General features: G+C 43.7%; 1 protein-coding gene across 1 annotated transcript in view; it reads right to left on the bottom strand.

Annotated features, from left to right (window-relative positions):
* Nucleotides 1-7,181, bottom strand: part of CAMKMT (calmodulin-lysine N-methyltransferase) — a 536,774-nt gene that overhangs the window by 484,590 nt on the left and 45,003 nt on the right. The gene's annotated exons all lie outside the window — the stretch shown is intronic.

The raw sequence follows: 7,181 nt of genomic DNA, 5'->3' as shown, positions 1-7,181 counted from the left end.
GTTCTGCCACACCTCAGTGACCTACGTGGGACACATAGTATCCGCTAACGGAATAGCCACTGACCCTGCTAAGGCCAAAGCCGTGGTGAACTGGCCGAGACCTGGGAATGTAACTTCTTAGGATTCTGTGGGGACTAGCACCTTTTTGTGGAGGGCTACTTCAGTAGCTGAAGACCACCGGCCACGCAATGGCTAGCAGCACTGTCCAATTATCAGTTCACCTTAAAATACAAACTGGGGCCTCTTAACATCGGAGCCGATGCTCTCTCAAGAAGAACAGGATTGAGTACCACCCAAGAAGACGATCTGTGGGAAGAAATACCTGGCCCTGGAATGTGGGCAATGTGCTCCACGGCTGCCATAGTAGAAGACAAGATTGCGTTCTCTGAATTGAGGGTGGCAGATTCCCTGGGATGCCAGCCCTCGGCCCTTCCTGCTGCTTACCGTCATCCAGAAGGCATGTCTGTTCCCCCAGATTATATCCTCACTTGGAAAGAACTGGTGATCTACCAGGAGAGGAATCCGGTGACTAAGGCTATACTGGAGTACTCGGCAGGTACCTCAACTAAGTGCACCAACACTCCACGGGATAGCACTATCTCCAACACTTTTGGGTGGGCCCTGACATTGGGGGATAAGGAAATCAGGGTATTGGTGCCAAGCACACTATGTACTTTGGGGGACACTAACTGGTGGTATCAGGTTGGGGCATTGTTATATTGTGGGGTACAGGGTACTGGGTCTGTGTTCAGTAAAGGTTGTTGATATATACCTGCCTGTGTGTATTATTGTTATTGTTCCTGTAATGGGCCTATCCCACCACGCTGGGATCCTTACAGGTGGAGGTACTGCACCGAGAAGGACCAGAATCACCCCAGGCTCCCAGTGGCGGAGGCTCAGGCCTCCTGGTTGCTGACAGGTAATACAGCATTGGTAGTTCCTTCCCGGGTACAGGGGAACAAGGGATATAGATATATATATATATATATATATATATATATATATATATATAAAAAAAACAAATACTCAATACAGTTCTGTGGCTAACGAAATGCAATTATTTGTGCGAGCTTTCGAGATACACTGATCTCTTCTTCGGGCAATATTACAATGGATAAAGCAAGACAAGTTTTACTTTAAAACTGTCTGGATTGTTATCTGTGGATGAAACCTATCCCTCCCCCTGTGCAGTATGCGATTTATGACTTTAGGTGTTAAATGACCCCTGAATGTTTGTGATGTAAGAGTGTGTGTGTGTTTGTGTACGTGTGTAAATATACATTTATAAAGCACCTACAGTGTATACAACCCTTTACAAAAGGTGTGTGTGGAGGGGGAGTGTATACCAATGGTGTTGAAGTGTACGGGTTGTTGCATTACTATAAATGTGTGTGGATACTATGTAGTCCCTATTGGTATATAGGGATAGAATTACATTGTACATTTGTACGTGTAAGAGACAGGTGTGTGTGCATTCATGTAGCGCAGTATTTATAGACGTGGGATTCTGCACTCATGGGAAGAGTGGTTCATAAAACTGTGGTCTCGGTTTAGGCCACCGGTAACCGGTTATCCACAGATAACATTCCAGACTGTTTTAAAGTAAAACTTTCTTGCCTTATCCATTGTAACATCGCCCGAAGAAGAGTTTAGTGTATCTCGAAAGCTCACACAAATAAAAGCATTTAATTAGCCACAGACCGGTATTGAGTATTTGTTTTTGATTATTAAGCTCAGCTAACACAGTACAGATACCTCTACATCAATAGATGGATAGATGGATAGATGGATAGATGGATAGATGGATAGATGGATAGATGGATAGATGGATAGATGGATAGATGGATAGATAGATAGACACACAAACACATTACATACATGTTCACCTCTCCCTAGCCAACACTGAAAACATGACCATCTTAAAAAGGTCATTCTGTGTGCCTTATTATCCTATCCCGTCCGGACTGCTAGATAAACCAGTTTACAGACTCAGAATACTACTGCATTTCAGTTGTGAAGTATTAATGATGAAATAAAAACATTAAAAATACAAAACAATGATTTAACGTTTGTCTGAAAATGTGCCTTTTTTGTAGGGTTATAAACCTTGTACTAATCAAAAGGCTTCACAGACTTACAAATACTACAGTAGTTTATATGAAATGGTGATTAAAAGACATTTTAAAAGAGTTGATTATAACAAACAGGAAAAAAAATATCTAAAAGCAACAGAGAGCCATCAGAACGAAAAAAAATAATGCATAAAAACAACGGAGTTCTTTTCAACACCAGTATCATTACTGTGTGCTAGATAGAGAAATAATAGCACTGTAACAGCAGCACCCTCTGCTGCTTTCGTATTTATCAAGCAAGTGATTTAACAACATTTACCATTTTGAGCCATTTAGAATAGTAAGAAATAATGAACTGTTATTTTACATACTGTGACAAGTTGAAGTCTCAGAGTCTCAAAGGCTGGTTCCTTTCGACAGAAATACTAACAGTAACATTTAATGTTGGACCGTGTCCTACATTTTTTTTAAAACCGAGTAACGGGTACCTGGAGGATTTAGCGCCTTGTACCCGGCCGGGTACACGGCTACCCGGTTTTTCACTTACATGGAGGTGGAGGAAACTTAACTGGTGTGGAGGAAGCCCGCGGCGACATCTGAACAGGTAAGCAGAGGTGCGGGGGCAGTATCAGCGTCAGTGTGGAGCCCGCGCGGGATCTGCAGGACTCCATACTGCACTGTGAGCTGGGACCATGTGACTGGAGCAGGAGAAGAAGCTTTCCTATTGGACAGCCGGCTCACATTGCAGTATGGAGTCCTGCAGCTCCCGCGCGGGCTCCACATGACTGTGATGCTGCCCCACCGCCCCCGCACCTCTGCTTACCTGTTCAGATGTCCGCGCGGGCTTCCAGCAGGTAAGTAACAGATACTTTTCAACTACCCCGACATTACCCGGATACCCGGCGCCAGGTCCACTTTCCAGCTGCCGGGTCCGGGTAATTTCCGGGTAGCTGAAAAGCCGCCGGGTAACGCCGGGTACTACCCAGTACCCGGTACATCACTAGTAACATTAGTGATCAGCCTAAACAAATAAGAGGGCCCCAGATACAACTCGTGTGTCCTCCTACTAGCCACAGATGTCGCCTAACGATTATATTACAGAAGTCCAAAACCTGAACACTGGAGCTACATAGGGTTGCCAGATGGCTTGTCCAAAAATACTTGACACAATGGTAAAAGTTGCGACTCCCCGAAACATATTTTTTTTAAAACACGCTCCCGAATACATATAAAATATAGCCCTACCTCCCCAATACATATAAAATATAGCCCTACCTCCCCAATACATATAAAATATCCCCCACCAACCCCATATATATTAAATATCCCCCACCACCCCCATATATATTAAATATACCCCCACCTCCCCAATACATTATAAAATATACCCCCACCACCCCAATACATTATAAAATATAACCCCGACCACCCCAATACATATAAAATACCCCCCACCACCCATATACATATAAAATATACCCCCACCACCCCCATATATATTAAATATACTCCTACCACCCCAATACATATAAAATACCCCCCACCACCCATATACATATAAAATATACCCCCACCACCCCCAAATATATTAAATATACTCCTACCACCCCAATACATATAGAATATACCCCCACCATCCATATCCATATTAAATATACCCTCACCTCCCAACCACATTGTACTTTACCTATCTCCTGCAGGACGCAGACAGCACAGAACATGTCTCTGGCCCGCTGGGGTGTAAGCTCCGCCCCTGCTGTCCTCTGGTTGGCTGCCCTCTCCTACAATCAAGGACAGCACACCAGCCCTCCTTGCACTGCCAAGCCACCGTTCCGGCCCACCCTCTCTCCGCCCGCCCTCTCAGCACTAAGCTTGCTGCCGCCCTCGCCACTGACCATGCCAGCCCTCGCGCTGCCACTGCTGCAACAATAGTAATACCGGACACATAGGTGTCCGGTACTACCTCCAATTTTATACCGGACAGGCAGCAGAATTACCGGCCTGGCCGGGTGAAAACCGGACACCTGGCAACCCTAGAGCTACAGTATCTGAAACTTTTCTTGGGAGCCAAAACAAGTGGACCACTAATACCAGAAAATGGTAATCAGACTATTTGGGGGGGGGGGGAGTTGAGTGTGCCGCATCCCCGGCAGCACTGCGTCCCCCACAGCACCGCGTCCCCACAGCCCACCCCCCTAGTGAGCCGCCAAGCACCACCCCCCCCTAATCAGCCTGCGAACACCCCGTGTCCCCGCCAAACAGTACAGTGGGGGCTGCTCCGGGACACTTAAGAAGACCCCCCCCACTCCCTGTACCACCACACCTCTGCTGCAGGGGGGGAGGGAGTGGGGGGCTGCTCCGACAGAAGGCCTTGTCTGCAGCTCCGCCGGGGGGGGGGGTATTTAGGGGTGAAGAGTCAGGAGAGGGGGGGGGGGCAGGACCCTGAGAATAACACACACACACACACACACACACTGACTGACACACATACACACTGATTGACACACAGACACACAAGGAATTCACAGTTATTATAGAAGTGCAAATAGCTAAAACACGTGTTCTAAGTCAAACTTTATTGCGTTTTGGCACTGAAATTGTGTTTTGATTTTTAATTAAAAACCTCCCCATTACAAATACAATTTCTGTGACAAAACAGTGACAAAAGACAAAGAAGTTTCACTTAAAATGCGTGTGCTCGGCACACACACTTTTTTTTTTTAACCATATAATAATAAATGGGGGTTGGAGGTTCCACTAAATGCAGGCCATACAAAGAAACTGATTATGATAGAGAAGAAGAAACAGCGCAAAAAACGCATATAGTTAAGTAAATTCAGTAAAAATATTTATAGTAATTAGGTAATATATCTGCGTACATCAGATCGAATAAAAACAGGCACTTCATGTACTATGACGTGTTACCAGACACCGCATGTCATAGTACATGAAGTGCCTGTTTTTCACTCCTGATGACGTGATTACGTAGCGAAACGCGTAGAATGGGAGTCTTCTTTCATACGGAGCAGTCTGGAGAGGGAACGCAGAAGGTCCAGCTACCACCGAAAAGCAAAACCGGATCTGACGTCAGACGCCAAGCCGTGCCGTGACGCAACGGAGCAGGGGCAGAGACAGAGGTGCACTGGGAGTCGCGGGTCGGTGAGCTGGCTGGCTGATGATCTCCACCTACACTTATTCAGTGTGACATGCCCGAATTTATTTGTAACATTGTGAGTGCATTTTTTACTTAGATTAAATTGTTTTATTTCTTGGATGATCTGCGCTATGCAAGTTTTTCCTCTCTCTCTCTATACCTGGATATACCCTCCTGAGCACCTGAGCCACCTTGATGATTCCTACATTGACATCCACCACCTATAGATTGTCCATACTGCTGTTTTTATTCTTACATCTTGTAAGTTGCCACTCTACAGGAGCCAAGATTTCGGAAGCTCATTTTCCATTGCCCATTCATACTGCACTTAGATTTGTTTTGCTTGTGTTTCTTCCCTCATGCTGCCCCTGGATCCCGTGTAAACCATTGCAACAGTTGGGACGAGTGAAGACTATCCCCTCCAGTGGGTCTGAGCAGGGGGTGAAATCTTACATTTTATTTTTATTTTTGTGTCACATTTTGTTCACTTCACATTGCTTCTGTGTATGTTTATTAGATATTTAAAATTGTTTTTTCACCTATTTGAGGGGTTTATATACTTTCACTCTATTTATAGTGAATACCCTTTATTTGTTTTTGCGCCTATTTTTTCACCTTACTACCAATATTAACGTCCCATATTACCGACACCCATCTATTTATAATGTATTAGCTAGCTACATCCTCATTTGTGCAACTTTCATCTCCGCACCAATAAACTTTTACTAGCGATATGGAATTAGGTTAGTATAACAATACAATACAAGGTAAAACAGAAGATGTGCGCTCGAGTGAAGTTCAACTAACATCTGTTCTCTATTCATTTTCTGTTGCTATAATACAATAAACTCTTATTGATAAAACTTTGCCTTTTAGATTCTTTGATTTCGCCAACTGTTGTATATTCCATTCAACCCAAGATAACTTTAATTCATCACACCATGTACTCTTCAGTAGGTTTCGTTAGGGCTATATGTTTTGTGTAAATACATAAACATTTTGCAGATGGGAAAGAATAAGTACAAATGTATAATAATTGTATTACACATCAAGTTAAAGCAGCAATACGAGCTCACTTTAAAAAGAAAAAATATATTTTTTTTTTATTACAGGTTTGAAGCAGGGGTCCCTCCGTAGGGGGTGCCGGTATCGCTGCAGAGTTTAAAGTTTAAAGGTCCAGGACACGTGGGCCAATATCATGGCTTCCCATTGGCCCGCGTGAAGCGGGACACTTAAACACCGCCAGTACGTTAGGTACACAGTTTCTCTGCAGGGATACCGGCACCGCTACGGAGGTAAGTATCTCGGGAAGCAGGGGTCCCCAGAGCTGAAATGAACACAGTTCATCTCTGGAGACCCCCCTTCTTCACCTGAAATAAAACAAAGTTAACCTGTATTGGTGTTTTAGCACCTATTATCTCACTTATAAATATATATTATTTGTTGTTACCCCAAATGGCATACTTAGAAATTACACATTTCATCCAAACATTTCTTCTCTGTTGCATTTAGAAAATTAACTTCCAGCTTCTCACATTTTGCAGGCAGAGTATAACTGTATTCTAAATATTAACCATAGTCTCATTTAAAGCATATTTGACAAGTTTACCTTCAACATGGCTGCTAATGCAGTTTAATTTAACTGTTGCTTTTAAGGTCTGGAGAGTAAATAAAAAACGTATTGGGGAAAAAAAAAAAGATGTATCAAGTAAATTTGTAGTAAAATCGACGCAAATTGAGGTCTTTGCTCCAAGTTATACGCTGTGGGCTTCAGCTGCCGATTTGGGGAGTGTCATTTGGGGGAGTTAGGAAGGAGTTACACAGATTAAAGAGAGATGGATCAAGTCTGTTTCTCTGTGCATCTCCGCCAGATCTGCAGTGATATAATCTTTACTGTCTTACAACTTGCTCCAAATGCAAATAGAAGCAAAAACATGAGTAATGATAAGGAGTCA

The sequence above is a fragment of the Ascaphus truei genome, chromosome 4, assembly GCF_040206685.1.
Source record: "Ascaphus truei isolate aAscTru1 chromosome 4, aAscTru1.hap1, whole genome shotgun sequence".
Lineage (NCBI taxonomy): Eukaryota > Metazoa > Chordata > Amphibia > Anura > Ascaphidae > Ascaphus > Ascaphus truei.
Note: the sequence above shows the minus strand (reverse complement) of the source record. Positions and strands in the feature narration are given on the sequence as shown.